The sequence below is a fragment of the Lissotriton vulgaris genome, chromosome 4_1, assembly GCF_964263255.1.
Source record: "Lissotriton vulgaris chromosome 4_1, aLisVul1.2, whole genome shotgun sequence".
Taxonomy (NCBI): domain Eukaryota; kingdom Metazoa; phylum Chordata; class Amphibia; order Caudata; family Salamandridae; genus Lissotriton; species Lissotriton vulgaris.
The window spans coordinates 177,575,153-177,596,752 of record NC_141691.1 but is presented as its reverse complement, the minus strand read 5'-3'; positions in this window follow the sequence as shown (position 1 = coordinate 177,596,752).

Below are 21,600 nucleotides of genomic sequence, written 5' to 3'. Positions count from 1 at the left end.
TGCAATAGTATGTCACTAAACCCATGCCACAGCACATTATATTATTGTAGAAAACTGTCAATCATCAGAATGTAAGCTGCCGAAGAAGAATACATTGGAAGCTTGCATTCAGGACAATCAAGAGTGAGAGCTTGCAGAAGACAAACGCATCGTGAGAAAGGCCTAGTCCCAAAGTAGCGGATGCCATTAGGGTCTGCTTATTAGCCAAAGGGTACTTTGACTAGCCTTATTTGTAATGCTTTTATGAAGGGTGGTGTGGTGGGAATAGCTCACAGAAGAGGGTTCAAGTAATTCCAAAGAAAAGCTCCCTTACTTTCACAGTTTTCCCTGATGGTTTCTTTGGTAGTTCAGAATGCATATCATCTTGGCCCTACTAAATCTGAGATTGCACCCAGGTGTGTAGGGTGGTGTGGAGGTAAATTTACAGAAGCTGAGAGACCATCTCCTTAGAATAATCTGAATGAGGCTCACAACACAGCCAGTGCAACTCCTTCAGGGCTGATCACAATATGATCACAATCTCGCAGGTAGATTCTGTTGATAAACGTCGACTTTTCTTTAGACACGTGAAATTTATACTAAAATGAAACATAGTTTTGTTTCATATGTTTAGTTTTAATGGGAAACGACCTAAACGACGCGGTCAAAACACCGCAGTACATTTAGGTCTCTGCTTTTACAACGCAAGTCGTTACCACGACTTGCACTGGAGGGCGCTCTAGACTAAGGAATAGTGTGATTTACTATTCCAACACCTTCCCTACTGTACGTAGGCTAGAGTTGGAATAGTAAATCATACTATTCCTAAGTCCAGTGCCCTATAGCGCAAGTGGTTGTAATGGCTTACGTTGTAAAAACAGCAATGTAATGTACCGCAATCTAAATGATTGGGTTGTTATATTATACATCCATTTTTAATGAATCTGGTTTTGTACAACATGGACATAATCTTGGAGAATGTTCGTGCACTTTACAGAGAGAGTATGAGAGAGTATGAGCCCATTGCATTTGCGGCACCTAGTAATTTACGTCCATACTTAGATGAGTCAGCCGAGATCAGGCTTAACATACTGGCACCAGGAGAATCATAAATGTATGGTATATGTTTACAATGGTCACTATAGTTTAGTAAACTGGATGGACGGTCAGAAAATTGGCCTAGCGTACAATGTGTTATGTAACAGAGTACCAGTGAAAGTTGAGGGTTCGAAAGGAAAAGTGAGGAAAAGGATGAAAGAGAGGGGACGGTTGATCAGGAGAGAAGAAAGTAAGTCCTATGTCAGAGGAAAGGCTTAATAGCTGGACGTGACAGCATGAAGGCAAGGGAGCGGCATTCCTCCAGTCGTCAAAGATAATTAGCTATATCGGGCTCAATGCAATCTTTCCAGAGCCTTCTTGTGCCTCCCTAAATCGACCAGACAAGCCCACCTGGGACTAGATTTCGGGTTTGGGAGTAAACATATGTGAGACAGACATCTTTTTATAAGATGTGGTGCAAGTTTAGACCAGCAAGAGAGAGCTCACTACACTCTCTTCATTGGTCAGAAAAATAGCCAGCAAACTCACAGGCATCTCAGAGTAGCTCATGAACCACTGGTAGCGCTCCACCTACCTATAAGGAGTTCCCCTGAGTGCAGGTCAGTCTATTAAATTAGAGGTTTTTGCTTGGTTGAATTAATGTATATGGAAATTGAAAATTGTGTGTTTTGAAAGAAAATGTGTTATTTCAAAAACCTGTAAGCCTATGTTTAGAGAGAAATGTTTGAATTTCCAAAATATATTTAAAGCTGATATTTGAGTGATAAATTATGTGGTGCTAGGGAGGTTTATTGCTCAGATTATAATCTTGCTCCCAAAGGCTTTGCAGTTAGGGTTATTTTGTATTACCCATGTCCAGGCATTGCTAATCGATAAAGACTTTTTTGCATTGCTAAAGGCAACCCTGCCTGATACACTGAAGTGCTACGCAAACAAATGAGGGACGGAATGCTGAATAAATCATGCAGTCAGCCCCCATTTAAGAGATCTGGGTTAAATCCATTGTTCTTTTGCTCACCAAGCCACCCCAGATTAGACCCAGCCATATACAAATCAGTCTTGACCATGTGCCTCATGGGAACAGTCCAGACCGAACTTCCAAGCTAGGTCCTCCATGGACCGGAAACAAGCATCCTGGGACCGTTTTCCAGGTATTACCCTTCATCAGCCAGGCTAGATTGAATCCAGTGGCACAGTGAGCAAGAGACCCACACCTTGGCATACCCATTCCACTTAGGGTGAAAAGTGCTAAGCAAACAAATGATGGATGGAATGCTTAATAAATCGTACATTCACCATCAGTCAAGAGATCTGGGTTAGATCCATCGTTTTTTTGCTCACCATGCCACCTCAGTTTAGACCCAGCCATATGCAAATCAGCCTTGACCCTGTGCCTCCTGGGAACAGTCCAGACCGAACTGCCAAGATCGGTCCTCCCTGGACCGGAAACATTACCTAGGGACCAGTTTCTGGGTATCACCCTTCATCAGCCGGGCTAGCTTGAATCCAGTGGCACAGTGAGCACGAGACCCACGTCTGGGCATACCCATCACACTTGTTTCCAGTCCAGGGAGGACCTGGCCTGGCAGTTCGGGCTGGACTCTTCCCATTGGGCGCAGGGTCAAGACTGATTTGCATATGGCTGGGTCCAAACTGGAATGGCATGGTGAGCAAAAAAACGATGGATTTAGGCCCAGATCTCTGTACTGGGGAGAATGTACGACATTGTTCTGCATTCTGTCATTCAATTGTTCTTTTTGCATGATGCACTGAAGTGATCCCGTTGACAGTCTTGCCAAGAGTGGCCAATGATGTAATCTTGTCTGATGTGGTCAGGATACAACACTGATAATATTAGTAGCTCACCATAATTTTTATTGAATGTACGTAGCTCTTATTGTACGTAGCTCTTATTACAGAAAAGGCTGGAGACCCCTATCCCAACAACTGTGTAGGCCATTCTTTTACATGAATTGATAATAAAAAACTGATACTGATTTAAATCTGGAGCATTGAGTCCAGCAATAAAATTTTCCAGCTCTTAGTAAATCCTGATTTTTCTAGCCACAGTGCAATGCAGATTAATAAAGTTGTTACTGCACAGTTTTACTCTGGCTTTAGACTTTGCTCCTAGCTGGAAATCATTTTTAGACACTAACTGCAGGTTATGTAATCCTAAGTGAGAATATCTAATTAATTGTTTATACACTTGTCAAGGCCTCCTTGAAATAAGACTGTGCCCGATATATTCCTGATATTAGCATTTTTTCCAGGTTTATGAAATCTTTGGACATTGTTTAGCACCATAATAAGTGAATTTACGAATGATATGAGTTGCTTGTTTATTGCTTTTAAACCAGAGACTAACCATGGTTTTATTTTCTGTGATTGTGACCATCTTGTATAATTTGGCCATGGTTTTGTCCATTTTTATATCTAACGTTTTTTTATCGACTACTGTCAAACTTTAATTTAATTTTGATGTTGACATTATAGTGGATATGGGAAAGCAAGCAGCTATGGCAAGGATTATTTTAACACATTTTGCCAACCTTCTTGGAAATGTATTTTTAATATGATGGTATTTTATATTTATGATGTTTCTTCATACTGGATGCGTGTAGCTCTGCTATCAATCAATCAATCAGGAGTTTGTTAAAGCGCGACTACTCACCCGTAAGGGTCTCAAGGCGCTAGGGGTGGGGGGGTTGGGGGGGTGCAGGTTCCATTCCATCAAGGAGGGGGTCTGTCGAAGAGCCAGGTTTTTAGGTTTCTTGCAAAGATGGGGAGCGATGTTGTCTGTCTGAGGTGGAGCGGAAGGGCGTTCCATGCTTTGGCCGCGAGGAAGGAGAAGGAGCGGCCTCCCGATCTGGTCTTTCTGGTGCGGGGGACCACGGCATAGGAAAGCTGGGCTGATCGTAGGGTCCTTTGGGGTGCGTGGAATTTGAGTCGGCTGTTCAGGTATGCTGGTCCGGTGCCGTGGAGGGCCTTGTGTGCGTGGGTGAGCATCTTAAAGGTGATTCTCGCCTCGACGGGGAGCCAGTGGAGTGTGCGCAGGTGCTGGGAGATGTGGCAGTGTTTTGGCAGGTTGAGGACCAGTCTTGCGGCGGCGTTCTGGATGTTCTGTAGCTTGCGGATGAGGTTTTTGTTTATTCCGGCGTAGAGTGCGTTGCCGTAGTCGAGTCTGCTGGTGACCAGGGCGTGAGTGACTGTCTTTCGGTGTTCGAGGGGGATCCATTTGAAGGTCTTACGAAGGAGGCGGAGGGTGTGGAAGCAGGAAGATGAGACAGAGTTGATCTGGCGGTCCATTTTGAGCTCGAAGTCCAGGATGATTCCCAGGTTGCGTGCGTGGTCTGTGGGAGTTGGCGGGTTTCCGAGGGCGGTGGGCCACCAGGTGTCGCTCCAGGCGTCGGGGTTTGGGCCCATGATGAGTACTTCTGTTTTGTTGATGTTTAGTTGAAGGCAGCTGTTTTTCATCCATTTGGCGACGGCTTCCATGACTTCTCGAAAGTTGCGTCTGGCGGTGTTGGGCTCGTTGGATAGGGAGAGGATGAGCTGGGTGTCGTCTGCATATGACACGATGTTGAGTCCGTAGGTTCTGACGATGGGGGCAAGTGGAGCCATGTAGACGTTGAAGAGCGTCGGGCTGAGGGAGGAGCCCTGGGGGACTCCGCAGGTGATCGGTGTGGGGTCCGAGAGGAAAGGGGGGAGTCTGACCCGCTGCGTCCTGCCGGAGAGGAAGGAGCAGATCCAGTCGAGGGCCTTGTCCTGGATTCCTGCATCGTAGAGTCTGCGTATTAGGGTGCGGTGGGAGACTGTGTCGAATGCCGCTGATAGGTCGAGGAGGATGAGGGCTACTGTTTCTCCTTTGTCCAGTAAGGTGGGGATGTCGTCTGTTGCGGCGAGGAGGGCGGTTTCCATACTGTGGTTTTTTCTGAAGCCGGATTGGGAGGAGTCGAGGATGTTGTGTTCTTCAATGAATGTGGCGAGTTGGCTGTTGATGGCTTTCTCGATGACTTTCACTGGGAACGGTAGCAGGGAGATGGGTCTGTAGTTTTTGAGGTCGGTGGGGTCCGCTGAGGGTTTCTTTAGGAGGGGGTTGACCTCGGCGTGTTTCCAGTAGTCGGGGAACAAGGCGGTCGCCATGGAGCGGTTAATGGTTTGGCGGAGCATGGGTGCGATGGTGTTGGCGGCTCTGTTGAAGATGTGGTGGGGGCAGGGGTCCGTGGGGGCCCCTGAGTGGATTGACTTCATTGTCTTCAGTGTGTCTTCGGTGGTGAGGGCTGTCCAGTCATCAATCGCTGGTTTCCAGGTGTCGGGGGTGGTTGGTGAGGGTTCAGTGTGTTGGTTGTCTTCGTCAAAGTTGTCGTAGATGCTCTTGATTTTGTGGTGGAAAAAGATGCTGAGTTTGTCGCAGAGGTCTTGTGAGGGAGGGATGTCGGTAAACTCGCTGGTGGGTTGGCCGAACTCCTTGATGATGCTGAAGAGTTCCTTGCTGTTGTGTGCGTGGGTGGAGATTCTGTCTTCAATCGCTTTTTTCCTCGTTTCTCTGATGAGTTGATGGTGGGCGTTGGTGGCGGCTCTGAAGTTGTTGTGGGCTTCTGTGGATTTGGTGTTTCTCCAGGCCTTTTCAAGGCGGCGGCATGTGCGCCTGGACTCTCGAAGTTCAGTGGTAAACCATCTGGCTTTCTTGGCACGGGTATTGTTTTTCTTGAGGGGGGCTATGGTGTTGGTGCTGTCCGAGATCCATCTATGCAGGGTTTGGGCTGTGGTGTTGGGGTCGTCGTTTTCCGCGATGGTTGGGGTGGAGTTGTTGAGTGAGGAGGTGAGCTGGTCATCGGTGATTTTGGTCCAGTTTCTTTGTGGAAGCAGGTGCTGGTGTCTGTGGATGGTGGGTGTTCTGAAGGTGAAGTGGACGCAACGATGGTCGGTCCATGGGAGTTTGGTGGTGTGGCTGAAGGTGATGGAGTTTCCTGTAGTGAAGAGGGGGTCGAGGGTGTGTCCTGCTGAGTGCGTGGGCTCGGTCACGATCTGGCGGAGTCCAATGTTGTGGAGGTTGTCCAGGAGGGATGTGGTGTTGGGGTCCAGTTGATTGTCGAGGTGGAAGTTGAGGTCTCCCAGCAGGGTGTAGTTGGTGGATGCGATGGCCTGCGGGGAGATAATGTCCGTGATGGAGTTGGCGAAGGGTCCGCGGGGTCCAGGGGGTCGGTAGATGAGGGTTCCTCGGAGGGCGGCGGTGGGGCTGGCCAGTATCTTGAAGTGAAGGTGTTCCATCAGTTCTGTGGACTCGTCAGGGAGTGTGCTCAGGCGGAGGCTGGATTTGTGGACGATGGCGATTCCTCCTCCTGGGTGGATGGGGCGGTCCTTCCTGGAGATCTTGTATCCTTGGGGGATGGCGATGGCGATGTCCGGTCCCGAGGTGGTGTTGGTCCAGGTTTCGGTGAAGAATGCTACGTCTGGGGTGGTGCTGTCGAGGAGGTCCCAGATTTCTGTTGCGTGTTTGTGGAGGGATCGGACATTGAGGAGGATGCATGGCAGGGTCTTCGGTTCGGTTGTGTTCTTGTGGGTGGGTTGTGCTGGATCCGTGTTCTTGGCGGTGCTGCAGGTGTGCCGGCAGCGGTGACAGCTGAAGGGTCCATGGGTGTCGGCTGGTGATGCTAGCTTGCAGTTGTTGTTGCAGCCTGGGTTGAGTGCGTGGAGTGCTGCTGGGCCGTAGCGTTGGCGGGGCGGAGGTCCAGGGTTCCTGGTGCTGGTTGCGGACGGGTCGCAAACGGGCGCAGACGTGCTTGCCTTTGACGCGCCTTCGTTGCACCAGCGGCGCGCCCGCAGCCGCGGCCGCTGCGCGGCCGCGCAGTGGCCGCCATTAAGTAGGGGTCGGGGAGGGCTGGACAGCTGGGAGGCGGGGAGGGGAGCTGGATTGGGCCGGTCGTGCTGGGGGGGGAGGGGCCGCGGGGGCAGCAGCGGCGGGGAAAGGGAAAGGGAGTAAAGAAGGGATAAAGAAAAAAGGGAAAATAAGCAGAAATAAGGCACAAAAGAGCAGAGATGCAGAAAAGAGCAGAAAGGTGAAAGATAGAAAGGGTAAAAAAACGAGTGAAAACGAGTGAAGGAGCAGAGGGAGAGAAAGGGAAAATGGGCAGAAATAAGGCACAAAAGAGCAGAGGTGCAGAAAGGTGAAAGATAGAAAGGAGAAAAAAACGAGTGAAAATGAGTGAAGGAGCAGAGGGAGAGAAAGGGAGAATGGGCAGAAATAAGGCGCAAAAGAGCAGAGGTGCAGAAAGGTGAAAGAAAGGGGAGAAAAACGAGTGAAGGAGCAGAAAGAAAGAAAGGAGACAGAGGTCCACTGGACCACCAGGGATGAGGCGCAGGGATACCTGCGGGTGGAGGAGGGCCTCGATCACCAACACTGAAGAGTGCAGGGGCAGGGGCACCTCACTTAATGGTGGAGCTGCGAGGGTGTGAGAGCAATTTCACTGACAATGAGTCAGTGGTCTTGCTCGCCAGTCCCCGCAGTGGCCGCCATTAAGTAGGGGTCGGGGAGGGCTGGACAGCTGGGTGGCGGGGAGGGGAGCTGGATGGGCCGGTCGTGCTGGGGGGGAGGGGCCACGGGGCAGCAGCGGCGGGGAAAGGTAAAGGGAGTAAAGAAGGGATAAAGAAAAAAGGGAAAATAAGCAGAAATAAGGCACAAAAGAGCAGAGATGCAGAAAAGAGCAGAAAGGTGAAAGATAGAAAGGGTAAAAAAACGAGTGAAAACGAGTGAAGGAGCAGAGGGAGAGAAAGGGAAAATGGGCAGAAATAAGGCACAAAAGAGCAGAGGTGCAGAAAGGTGAAAGATAGAAAGGAGAAAAAAACGAGTGAAAATGAGTGAAGGAGCAGAGGGAGAGAAAGGGAGAATGGGCAGAAATAAGGCGCAAAAGAGCAGAGGTGCAGAAAGGTGAAAGAAAGGGGAGAAAAACGAGTGAAGGAGCAGAAAGAAAGAAAGGAGACAGAGGTCCACTGGACCACCAGGGATGAGGCGCAGGGATACCTGCGGGTGGAGGAGGGCCTCGATCACCAACACTGAAGAGTGCAGGGGCAGGGGCACCTCACTTAATGGTGGAGCTGCGAGGGTGTGAGAGCAATTTCACTGACAATGAGTCAGTGGTCTTGCTCGCCAGTCCCCGCAGTGGCCGCCATTAAGTAGGGGTCGGGGAGGGCTGGACAGCTGGGTGGCGGGGAGGGGAGCTGGATGGGCCGGTCGTGCTGGGGGGGAGGGGCCACGGGGCAGCAGCGGCGGGGAAAGGTAAAGGGAGTAAAGAAGGGATAAAGAAAAAAGGGAAAATAAGCAGAAATAAGGCACAAAAGAGCAGAGATGCAGAAAAGAGCAGAAAGGTGAAAGATAGAAAGGGTAAAAAAACGAGTGAAAACGAGTGAAGGAGCAGAGGGAGAGAAAGGGAAAATGGGCAGAAATAAGGCACAAAAGAGCAGAGGTGCAGAAATGTGAAAGATAGAAAGGAGAAAAAAACGAGTGAAAACGAGTAAAGTAGCAGAGGGAGAGAAAGGGAGAATGGGCAGAAATAAGGCGCAAAAGAGCAGAGGTGCAGAAAGGTGAAAGATAGAAAGGGGAGAAAAACGAGTGAAGGAGCAGAAAGAAAGAAAGGAGACAGAGGTCCACTGGACCACCAGGGATGAGGCGCAGGGAAACCTGCGGGTGGAGGAGGGCCTCGATCACCAACACTGAAGAGTGCAGGGGCAGGGGCACCTCACTTAATGGTGCAGCTGCGAGGGTGGGAGAGCAATTTCACTGACAATGAGTCAGTGGTCTTGCTCGCCTGTCCCCGCAGTGGCCGCCATTAACTAGGGGTCGGGGAGGGCTGGACAGCTGGGAGGCGGGGATTGGAGCTGGATTGGGCCGGTCGTGCTGGGGGGGGAGGGGCCGCGGGGGCAGCAGCGGCGGGGAAAGGTAAAGGGAGTAAAGAAGGGATAAAGAAAAAAGGGAAAATAAGCAGAAATAAGGCACAAAAGAGCAGAGATGCAGAAAAGAGCAGAAAGGTGAAAGATAGAAAGGGTAAAAAAACGAGTGAAAACGAGTGAAGGAGCAGAGGGAGAGAAAGGGAAAATGGGCAGAAATAAGGCACAAAAGAGCAGAGGTGCAGAAAGGTGAAAGATAGAAAGGAGAAAAAAACGAGTGAAAACGAGTGAAGGAGCAGAGGGAGAGAAAGGGAGAATGGACAGAAATAAGGCGCAAAAGAGCAGAGGTGCAGAAAGGTGAAAGATAGAAAGGGGAGAAAAACGAGTGAAGGAGCAGAAAGAAAGAAAGGAGACAGAGGTCCACTGGACCACCAGGGATGAGGCGCAGGGAAACCTGCGGGTGGAGGAGGGCCTCGATCACCAACACTGAAGAGTGCAGGGGCAGGGGCACCTCACTTAATGGTGGAGCTGCGAGGGTGGGAGAGCAATTTCACTGACAATGAGTTACATAGTGCACGTAAATGGTTATTCATGCTTTTGCTTTTTCTGTGTCTCATGTCCAATTCTATATTGTTTGTCTTGTTCTGTAGTCCTCAAGGGTTTTTTGGGACTTTTGGGGCATAGTAGTTTTTATCAACTTATATTGTCTTTTTTATTGGTTTTAAACCTCATAACATTTCTGCAACAGCAATCAGGTTCATCTCATTATTAACGTATTATTGGTATAATTCGGATAGAAGTGCACAGAAAAACTCAAATGGCCACCTATTTTAACTTTGCAGTGCTTCCTGCTCTAGCTACTGCAAAACTAGGCAGGCAGACACAGTGGCCCACATTACCATTAGATTAGTCAACATTTCCCTGGAAATCAGATTAATGCCCCAGTGGTCAAAATGCTCTGTAGTAATGTTCCTCATTAAAACAAGTTGTCTGCCAGAATGATTGTTACTGTAGAATATTGAGTACAAGAATATCGTGGTACACTAATATTGTAGACAAAATATCAAGGGACAAAATATCGAAAGTTAAGAGCCTGGGTAAGCATAGATTTCCTATTCTTAGCTCCGCATCTACATACCTTGAAGATATACAAAATAAATATTGCACAAGTTTTTTGAGGAAGGTGTGGTATAGGACAATCACACATCTACTGAGGTGAATGTAATAAGGGTTATGTATATTAATATGCAAAGTTTAAGAAGCCAGCACAGTGACGTAGCTAGACCTACTGCCACCCGGGGTGCCCCTTAGTTTTTTGCCCTGTGCAGATAAGAATGTGGGGTGGTGGCCCACAGAAGAATTCTTCTCGGGGGCAAGGGGATGGTGGTAGTCGGCAGACATGACATGCTAACCTCTGCCGCACCCAAATAGAGTGCCACCTCTTCAAGTGTTGTGGATAATGTTGATAAAAAAACATCAGGCATCCAACACCTTTCTTGCCCATTTCAAGGCTCAAGTAGTTCTGGTTGTAGATAAGTCCAAGCACACAATGTCAAACCGTCTTGACATCTATCGACCATATAAAAGTTGTGTGCTGGGAAAGAAATATAAGAAATATAACGTGCAGTCTCTCATAATAACCAGGTAAAACAAGCCCTCGGTATCGATACAAAATTATTAAGCCATGATGAGCTTGAAACAGTGAGCTACCCGGAAAGTAATTAGGTATTCATTATAGCTGGTTATTAAGAGAGACTGAAATGTATACTTCTTTCCCAGCACATGACTTTCAAAATAATCCTCAATATTTGAATTGACATTAACATACTTCCGGCACCAGAGAATATTAATTTGCTTTGAAGATATACAGATTGTTAAGCTACATATATTTGGAGGTAGATATAGAAAATCTATACAAACTTACTTTTTGATTCCTCGATATTAGTGTCCCGCAATATTCTGTAGCCGACATTCAAGCTGTACACTGTACTAAACGTATACTTCTCGCAATATGGCTGCCTTTGGTCATTAAACCTTTCTCTATGTTCGCACCTCTTAAGTCTCCCAGTATACCTATGTGCATTCTACTTTGCACTTGAAGGTTCCAGACTTGTCAGTTGATGGTCTGGTCAGCTGGCGAGGTGTACTGCTCTGCTGTGTCCTAATAAACCTATCCTGTCACTTAACCGGAAGTATCCTGTGATCCATCTTCATTTATTTACATCATGCACCTACCAGAATATCGCTAGCAAATGCATCATCTAATAGAAATATTGTGTCCTAAAGATTATTTACAAAAATGTGGTACTATTAGATGTAGATATTCTATTATTAACTCCAATTGGGGTGTATATCTGTCAACTAACATTATGATTGCGATATACTCCCAGGTAGGGAGTCGTAACACAACAGTCACAGCGTTGAGTTGGTATCCATCACTTCCTGATGACTTCTTAGATGGCTTACATACCCTGCATTGGAAGCAGGCAGTTCTGGTACCCATGATGAATAATGAGCTTCCCACTTCAGACAAGGAAAAGTTCTCCTTCCTTATTTTGAGACCTGCCACCAACTTTTGATGTAGTGGATTCTGAGTTCCTGCACCATAAGAAGTTTAGTAAAATGCAGGGGTAAACAAGGCTCCCATAAGTAGTCCTTTCTTTTTCATATTTTTCAATGTGCTTTATCTACTTGAATTGGGGGCTGGAGTTGGCAGCTCTACGCTTACACTGTTCACACGCAGATTCATGCGCGTGTTGGTGGCACGGAAGATAGATCTTCTTCTGAGAGGCTGGAGGACCTGGTAGCCTGAAAGCACCACAAAGGCCTTTAACTGAAGTGTTTAAAACTTGAGGTGACGCTTTCTAGGCACTGAAAATTGTTCATTCAGCAGTGGCAGCAGGGTGGGGTAAGTCAACAGATAATGAGATAGGTAAAATAAAATAAAAAATTAAATTAAACCACTTACTTTGTAAGAGTCGGCAACGCAGCGAGCACAAGGTAAGTGGTTTTATTCATTTTTTTATTTGATTTTATCTCTCCTGTCATCTGTTGACTTTCCCCCCACCCACCCAGCCTGCATCTGCCCCGCCCCAACACTCTTTAAAAAGAAAAATATTTGTATTAATTATATAGAGATACAGCAACATCACCTTGACCAGTCCGCACAAGTACAGCATTCAAATACATCTTTTAAAACATTTTATGTGATCAAACAATAGGACCACCTCCTATATCTTCATCTGAGACCTCCACCCCACTTCTAGCGCCACATGTGGTAATTCTCTGGCAATGAGGGGGATTGCATATGTTACCTCTGTATTTGTTTGACTTTCCCTAGACCCGGTCCCATTTCTTAGGGCATCCGCTATTCTTACGGACTTCCACTTCTGCAATCACTTCTGCAATCATACCCAGTCCATGTCCTTCTCCCATTCATATTTGGTTGGAGCTTCCGCCGCTCCCCACCTTCAAGCAATGTTACATTTTGCAATCATTAGGTCCATAATAGTCCAACACTCCAACATGACCTTCTGCATGCCACCTTCTCAATCTTGCCCATTTTGACCAGTGTTGTGCATGTGATATGACCTATGGAGTATTTTTAATTGGACGGGATGCAATGTTGAGGATATTGCCACCTCCTGGAGCGATGCAAGTGCCTCCCTCCAATCCTCCTCCTCTAGGGTCCCAATATCTTCCTTCCAACGTTCTCGGAGTTTTAGTAGGTCAGGGATATGGCTTTACCCTGCATAAATTCGGTCAGGAGCCTGTTATCCAAAGGTGATGCTTTTGGTATATCTCCCCCACCCCCCAAAACCACATCCTTGAGGGCGTGCTGTATTTGGATATATCTAAAGAGTTCCTTCTCGGATAGCTCGTATGCTTTCTGCAGTTCCATGAATGAGATAATTTTCCCCATTTACCCACAGATCATTCACTCTTGAGATGCCAATGGTGTCCCAGTTGTTGAAACCCAGCTTTCCCAGGCGTTCGACCACCAGAGGGGTGTGGCAAGCGTCACTTTGCTCCCCCAACCCAAATGTTCAGTGACTTTGTGCCAGAGGGTGACCATCTGGCTTCTGCTTTCTTGGGTTTGTGTATAGTGCCTCTCTGTATCCCCCAACTCCCATCAACCACTCTTCTATGGCGCCCCTACACTCTTACCTGTTATGACCGCCACTGTCACTCAAATGAACTTTGGCTATGTTTACATGCTTTCTTTGGGCTCCTTGTGCCCCTTACCAAAAAGACATATCTGGGAATTATCCAGGACATACAAATCAACAAACAGGAGCATGCCAATGGCTAGCAAGCCAGGTCTTCAGTCTACAAGATGTGTAAAACACTTCTGAACATGAGAGTCTTAAAGAAAAAAATATGGCAGCATCACCCACTGGACTTGCCAAATGTACTGGCAGCCATGTCGAAACATAGAATGTTATGATGATATATTTCACCTGAAAAATCATATATGGCCAAACTCCCACATCTTATAGGGACACACTTCCCAAATATGTACCAATGTACTCACTGTGATGGAGCAGCATTGGGCTTCTCTTAGCTCCACTCTCCAACTTTAGCTCGAGGTCTGAGCAGAATTTTCTGTGTGGGTGCCAGACCCTTTCATTAGCTTACAATGGACATCCGAGGGATCCCAAATCTTCTATTTTAAAAAGTACACCATGGCCCAGATTAACAAAACTGTCGTCACATGCAGGACCCAAGTTGCATGCACAGTTAGGCTTCTGCGAATCACATACATACTTTTACACCATAGTGCAAAGGTGGCTGTGTGAGTCTAGAATAGGTTTTATACTGGAAGGGTAGGCTTACAGAACAAAACACTGTGCCTAGACACACTTTAAAACTTTTCCCTCTTCTGATGTGTGCTATACAATGCAGCACACATGCAAAATAGGAAACGTGGTGTTAGTCTTTGTCATAAAACTCTGTGTAGTATTGTTAGTAGAGACAGTTTTGCGTCAACATCATAGGTGGTTGCATGGGAACGCCCATGTACCACCCATGGAATGCCTTCATGACGCAGATTAATGCAAAGCTGCGCTTTGCATTGTTTCCGTTACTTTTAGGCAACATTCCAGTGCAAAATAAGTTTTACGCTGGAAAGTAAATTTTAAAAAAATATTTTGCACAGGTTTGCGTCACCCGGTGCATTAATATTTGTTAGTCTTTTTTTCCTGACACCTTATTTTTTATTTTTCCCATCATCCTCCTCACTGATCTGACTGACAGCTTTCCCTATAAATTGATACTTGTATTGCGCACTACTCACCAGCAAGGGTCTCAAGGAGCTTGTACGAATACCGCTGTGGAACCCATCCTGGCTTTCCCTGTGAGGAGTCCACTCCTGGGCACCCCCAAGGTGGAGGCCAGGCATCCTTAGCGTTGTGGGGATTAAGCAAGCTATTGCCCAGAGTAGCAGAATGGGACTCCATGATTGGAATAGGCACTGAGGTGAGAATTATCAGGTCCGTGGAATTTTGAGCCCAAGACCCACCGAGGCGGGGAACTGAACCCTGGTCCCGGGCCAGACCTCTGCATCAGGGTTTGTCGCTCTAACCATTGAGCCACACTTCTCCTATAGCTATTTTCGTTTGTTAGTCACTGGTTCAACTGCACCTATACTGGATTTATAGTGTGCACTCAATAGATACAAAAGAATAAAGGTAATCTGTTCCCAATAAACATGCAACTATAACAAATTACGGATATTGGAGATCAGAAATCGAGACAGATATTACAGAAGGTCGAAACTGCAGCTTTTTTGACAACACACATCTGCATGAATGAATGATTATATTAAAAGCTCGAACGTTTACCTAAAAGGCCATCTTGGTGCTACTTGAAGTAGACAAGCAGTAAAGGGTGAATAAAAAGCCAACAACTAATTAAATAGGAACATTTTTAGAGCTTTAAAAAAATTGCCATGGGGTAATGGATTTTAATTCAAAGGAGTGGTCAGTCCATAAATCAAGACCCTTTATCCTTAATGATCTTCCACCAATCCGAGCTTTTCTCACTGCTGGAACAGAAAATAACAAAGCATTTCCTGAGTGTAAATGTATACACTTTATTGAAAGGTCTGAATATAATTCTGTGTTTCACGGGAAGCCAGTGTAAGCTGACCCAAGATAAAATGATAATGTCTTTACTCTTTCACACTGAACTCTACTGCAAAGTTTTGCATTCTTTTCAATTGATAGACCAGAACTTCAGATACACCTAAATAGGTTTTGTACTGGAAGCGTATCCTTCCAGTACTAAATATTATGCTTAGGCTATTGCCTCTTGTGATGTATGCGGTACAGTGCAGCTCACATGGAAAGTTGGAAAAGTTAGAAGAAATAAAAAAAAAATGTCAACACCTGCTTTTAAGTGTGTTAGTTATTGGTGCAAGCCCTGTCTAATACTGATAGTCAATAGGGTACTGCATCCAACGCCCATGTACCAGCCCTAGAACACCACCTTCATGCAGAGTAACACAAAACAGCACTTTGCCCTGCTTACTTTCGGGTAACTTTCCAGTGCCAAACAAGTTTGTAGCTGGAAAGTAAATCTAAAAAAAGAAAATCTTTTGCAGATTTACATCCTTTTCGTGACACAAACAGCACAAAATGTTTGTTAGTCTAAGCCTCTGTGTTTAACCAGTTCACTCCTTCTTGCCCAGGCACAACATTCCTATTTGGGAACCACATTTGTTATTTATTTCCTTGCTTCCTACAATTCTTGTCAGTGCAGTGGCATCTCTATAAATGATTGCTGGGAGTGGGGGAGGGCACACAAAGAATCATAAATAAAACTGAGCTAATCATGACTTGCACCCCGCCATGCACTGCTTATGACCTCACATATTGCATTACTCATGACATGTTAAATTAACCCCTTCCATGCGGCCGCGATTCCCCTGGTGTGCTGTAACCAACACGAACAGGGGCGGGCCATGACGAACCCCAGCCCTCATCAGCACACGAGCACCGTAGTGCATGGCGGCTGGGGTTCGTCATCTGCATGGAAGGGGTTAAATAATTGGTGACATCACTGATGACATCTCAAAGCAAATTTGTGGAAAATTATTCAGTTGACACTTTAAAGGTCTAACTTTTTTTGGGCCAAATTTAGGGCATTTCAAACCAGCCACTTTTTTCTGTAGCTGCAACACAATTATCCATTTGGAATTATCATGGGCAATCAACATTATGGGATCCCCGCTTGACGGACCACCCCAGAACTTTCCAGGGAGCGGCTGAGGAGGCTGATGTGTTTTTTTTTTACGTTTCATGAAGATTCATCAAATGGTGCCAAAGTTATTAGTGAAACAAAAGGCACTCTTTCTTTGGAAGCCCAAACAAATTAATTTAAGGTAATGAGTACATTTCTCCTCAACTCGGTTGTTATTTTACTTGATCATTGCTGCACTTTTGTAACTTTTTTTGAAATTAATACAATTCAGCAAGGTTTAAGAGGATGTAGGCTAAATCATTACTGCATTTCTTACTCATCGTCGGCAAGCTTCCTTGTTTGCAACAATATGTATCTATTTTGGAAAATATTTCCATTGGTACTCTTGTTAATTTCAATAACACCTATGAAGACATGTTTCCATCCTGAGAAATGACAGATCGAGATATTTACAGCCCCAAAGGTGCATACCTGAGCACACTTGATCTGTGCTAAAGCTTCTTCCTATAGACAGTCCATAAATGGCTGCAATTGACCAGACATTGTAGAATGTGCTAGTGAGCCCCCTTCTTCCAGGGTCAAAGCAAATGTCAATAACATTCTTTGTTAGTAATTTAAATGGCAGTCATGAGTGCTCTCCAATTTTATTTTCAAAGCATCAACTGTACCTTTATGGACAGGGGCTGCATTAAAAAAAAATATGTTTAGGGTTCGTGATTGAAAATATAGGTTTGGAGTTCTGCAGTCCCTTAACCCATTATCTGCTGGGCATGCCCCCTCCCTCTTGCACCCTCCCCCCACCCTCCCCAGTTCTGAGCCCTGAGCTATTGGGGATAGTTTGCCCTTAGTGCTCCATATCTTTTTTCAACATAAGGTATCCATGTTAAATTTGCGTCCTTTTTTGTCAACATCCTGGGGATTCTGAAGGTAACCCAGGTCCTGTGGATTCCCCTCGAGAGGACCAAGAAAATAGACTAAATATAGCTACATTTTGAGGGTTTGGGGAAAAATAGCAAAAAAGACGTCTATCTAAAAGTGTCTATTTTTTTTCCTTCTAAAAACTGCATCATCAAATGGTTTGCAGTGCTAAAGTCACTATCTTCCCAGCTTTCTGGAATATGGAGAGCTGAACAAATACATTTTTTTACCACAGTTGTGGCATTTTTCAAACAGGTAGCCCAATTTTCCTATTTTTTGTGCTCTCAACCTACCTCCAGTGTGTGGTGAAAACTAGTGTGAAACCCATGGGTGATCCAGAAAAGCTATAGATTTCTTAAAAGTAGACAAACTTCAAAATAGAGCAAGGTGTCATATGTGTAGATCCCTTGAGGTCTTTCCAAATACTAACATATTGAAATATTGAAAATATGTGGGGAAAAATTGCCATTTGTGACAATATTTTCCTCTGTAGCTTTTCGTCACAATGTCCGATTTACAAAAGAAATATACCATTACTTCTACTAGACTTTTCTGGTTGAGGGGTTATTTAGGTTTTCTAAGTTCTCTAATAACTCCATGTATGCAGTGTCATCTACTGAGCTGCACCGTACAATAATTTTACATTATGTTCCAAGTATAAACCAATTCATATGGTGAAAATAAAGTGATAAATGGATATCAAGGAAACCAATGTATTGTTTAAATGGGCACAAGATGTGGAGTTAAGGAGCACTGGTCATTTTTACATCTCTGAATTTCTGGGTACCGGTACTAGTATACGATTTTAGAAATGTCTTCTTTCTTACACACTGGCTTACATTTGGATGGCACAAGTGCAGTGAAATCCAATTGGTAATAAAAAATGTCACACCATTCTATGCTCCCACATGTCTTCCGATAAAAATGGTACCTCACTTGTGTGGATAGGCCTAGAATCTGCAGCGAGAAACAGACCAAAACACAACATGGCTACATAACATTTTATCACTGAAAACTGACCTTTTTTGCAGAGTGGGTAGCTGTGGAGTTTGGGATCCAGCTCAACTTGCATTTAGGGACACCTGGAAAACTTGCAAAGTTTTTTAAACTAGACAGCTTGGGAAATCCAGGGTAGAGTGACTTGTGTGGCTCTCACCAGGGTTTTGTTACCCTTATTCAATTGCAAACCTCAAACTTTCAGGTAAAGTTTGAGATGTGCAGGGCATTTTGGGTAAGAAAACCTCATGGGATCCATGCAAGGCACACCTGGAATCCCTTTGTTTGAGAAAATGTTGGTAGTTTGTAGGTTTGCATGGGTAGCATGCACAACACAGTCCCCAATCCCGCTGCTACCCCTATCACTGATCTTTCCACGTAGCGTTTTAGGGCCTTTTGTGTCAAGGTCTCTTGGTCAACCCACACAAGTGAGGTACCATTGTTCTGGTACAATGGAAATGCGTTCAATATTTCTTATATGAATAAAACCCCAATAAAATGTGTTTAGAAAAGATAAAAGTGAGATACCATTGTTATTGGAAGACTTGAAGGAATGTTGGGTGGTAAGAAATTTGTGTATCACAACAGATTCCACAGGTTTTCCTCACAGACATGTGAAGAAAGTGTGTGTTTTTAGTAAAGGTTTTTGGTTTGCATGGCATTATGGGTAAGAAAATGTTGTGGGATCCACAAGAAGCACACAACCCTGGACTCCCCCTGGTGTCTAGTTTTCAGAACTGTCTGGGTCTGGTATGTTTCCCCAGGTGGCAGCTTACCAGCACCCAGCAAGTGCGGTTATTCACCATTGCAAGTGGGGTGATATTGAGAGTTAGCCACACTCTCCTGACCCATCTTTAAAAAACAATACTCAAAGTAATCAAATGTCTTCTAGTTTGCCATTGGGATTGCAGTAAAGTAAGTAAGTAAATTCTTTATTGTTCGGTTAATTAAAACCATTACAATTTGTGGCATACTACAGCATTTAAAACAGAATTCTTAAAATATTAGCGAGGAAATAAATAGGAAAAAGAAAAAGGAAAGGAATTAAAAGAAGGTTTGCGTTACAAGAAAGGTTTGTGATACAAGGAGTCCGACCAGCCATAGCAGGATTTGCTGCGATACAGATTTATCTGTCAACAATGGTCTTAAGTCTCAATGGGGGTCCGGCGAGCGGCAGCGTGTCTTGTTTTCTCCGCAAAGCCATTGGGATGGCATTTCTTAGTGTACAGGGGAGTAGAAAGACTGTCACAGCTTTTGGGGTGAGGGTGGGGCAGATGTTAGGATGGGCCAGAATCACCCCATTCATTTATGGAAAAATATATTCCTGTCATACTGACGCTTATTGGCCCTCATGTGCAAACTGGGGAAAACCTCCAGTCTGCCAGGGGGGTGGGAGTGGGAGTGGCAAAGAGGCTGGTCTGTTCCTTTTTTGGAGTTGGGGCATGAGCAATGCAAGAGTGCAACACCTGCACCACTTTTTTTTGCCGCAAAGGCACAATTCCCACTGTGAGGGTGTCAGGTGGACTTTCATTTTTTGGCAAGCACCCACTTATGCCCTATAGAGGGGGCAGAAAGACTGTCACCATATATTTTTTGGGATGTATTTTTATTTATCCTGGAGTCTAGTGGGATTTCGGCCCTCCTGCAGGTGGCAGGTTGGGCTATAATGACCTCATTCGCCTCAAGGGGGGGCAGAAAGACTGAAATAATTAAATTGGTAAAGGGAGCACATTGCCTTGCCTAAGCCACTCCCCCTATTCCTGGTGCCTAGTGGTGTATCCCTGCTTGGAGAACCGCACTCCTGTGACTATTCCCAAGCAGGGATCCACTGGGCAGAGATCCAATTGGAAAGGGGAGATTCTCCTCTATCCAACGATGCCTCCCCTAAAATAATCAGCGATCGGGCGAGTAAGATATGCCACTGAGCACTGATCAAGTTAAAGTAAAATTAGCCCATGGGCTCCTTTTACTTCCACTTTTACTGTACTGACAACAGCACACCCTGAGCGCTGATCATCATTACAGTAATTAAAAAAAGAAACCACTCAGGCTGCTCAAGCTAAAAATAACATAAAGAACTCCTGCTGGTGTGTAGCACCAGAGGGGCCCTTATGTACCTCCACAGTTTTGGCAATGGCCAGCAGACACACTGAGGAGATAGTGCAGGTGTCAGCCATTGGTCGACACCCATACTTAAGGGGTTAATATATGATAATAATAAATGTTCATTACACAGGCTGCAAATGTACAATTTGTGATGTAACTGACATGCATAAGTCACACATCAAATTAGACACCCATTGGCGAACAGGTCAGTGTGCAATTTGCACATCCTAATTTCTGAATGGGTGTTAGTATTTCAGGCTCCTGATATTAGTGAGCTTTAGTTGGCTCTTTGAGCTCTTGTAATCTACCCAGAAAGCAGCAATTCACCCAGTCCTCCTCAGCCAACAGTTGTTTTAGGTTTCATAGTTTGTTTAGTCTTGTGTGCGTGACATGGGCAGACACAGTCTTGGAAAGAGGAGAGCGCTAGTGTATTGTATATCTTCCTCCAGATTAAAATCAAATGTGATGATTTTAGTCCATTATCAGTAGGGAGAACAAATAACTGTTTACCATATTTATCTGTTATGCAAAAGTTCGGTTTTCAAAACATGCATTAACATTGCAAAAACAGAATGCCTCTTAGAAAAACCTATCAACTTCACTCGAAGGGTTTTCCTAGAGAAATTTAAAGTTGAGTAAAGACATTTACACAGGTTAGAGGGGTTAACGCTGGGTCATATAAGAAGAAACTAAGATATTCAGTAGTTATGGGCCATATGTATCAAGCAAATGAGCATTCGCAAAGGCTGAAATTCGCAGAATTTCGGCCTTTGCAAATACTAATTTGCTAAATGGTATGTATGAAACATTTTGGCAGCAAAATAAGGAATCGTAAAATTTCCCATTCCTTATTTTGCGATTGCACTTAAGGAATCGCAAATTGTGAGATTCCTTAAATGCAATGTATCAAAGGAAAATTAATTCAAAAATGCCCATAAGGATTCGCAAATTACCACCAACTTCTAGTTGATGGTAAGTTGCGAATTCTTTTAAAAAAGCAATTTATTTAAAATCCAAAGGTGCAATATGACGCTCATACATGCCCTTAGGGCATGTATGTGTGCCATATGCCCACACATGTCATTTTCAGGGGTGCAGCAGGGTGTTCTTGTAACACCCCTGCACCCTTGAAAATATTCCTAAATTGCGATTAGCAAATTGCTAATCGCAAATTTCCCCTTCATTCCTATGGGCCTCCTGGCCCATAGAAAAGAATGGGAAATTTGCGATTAGCAATTTGCTAATCGCAATTTAGGAATGTTAAGGAATCGCTAAAAAGAAGCGATTTCCTACATACATACCATTTTGTGATTTCTAAATAGCGATTCCTTAAAAATCGCTATTTAGAAATCGCAATTGGTCATGATGATACATATGGCCCTTAATCTCTAAGTCATGCATTTCTGTACAACTAGAGAGGACAAATTAGACGAAAGAGGATATCAAAATTAA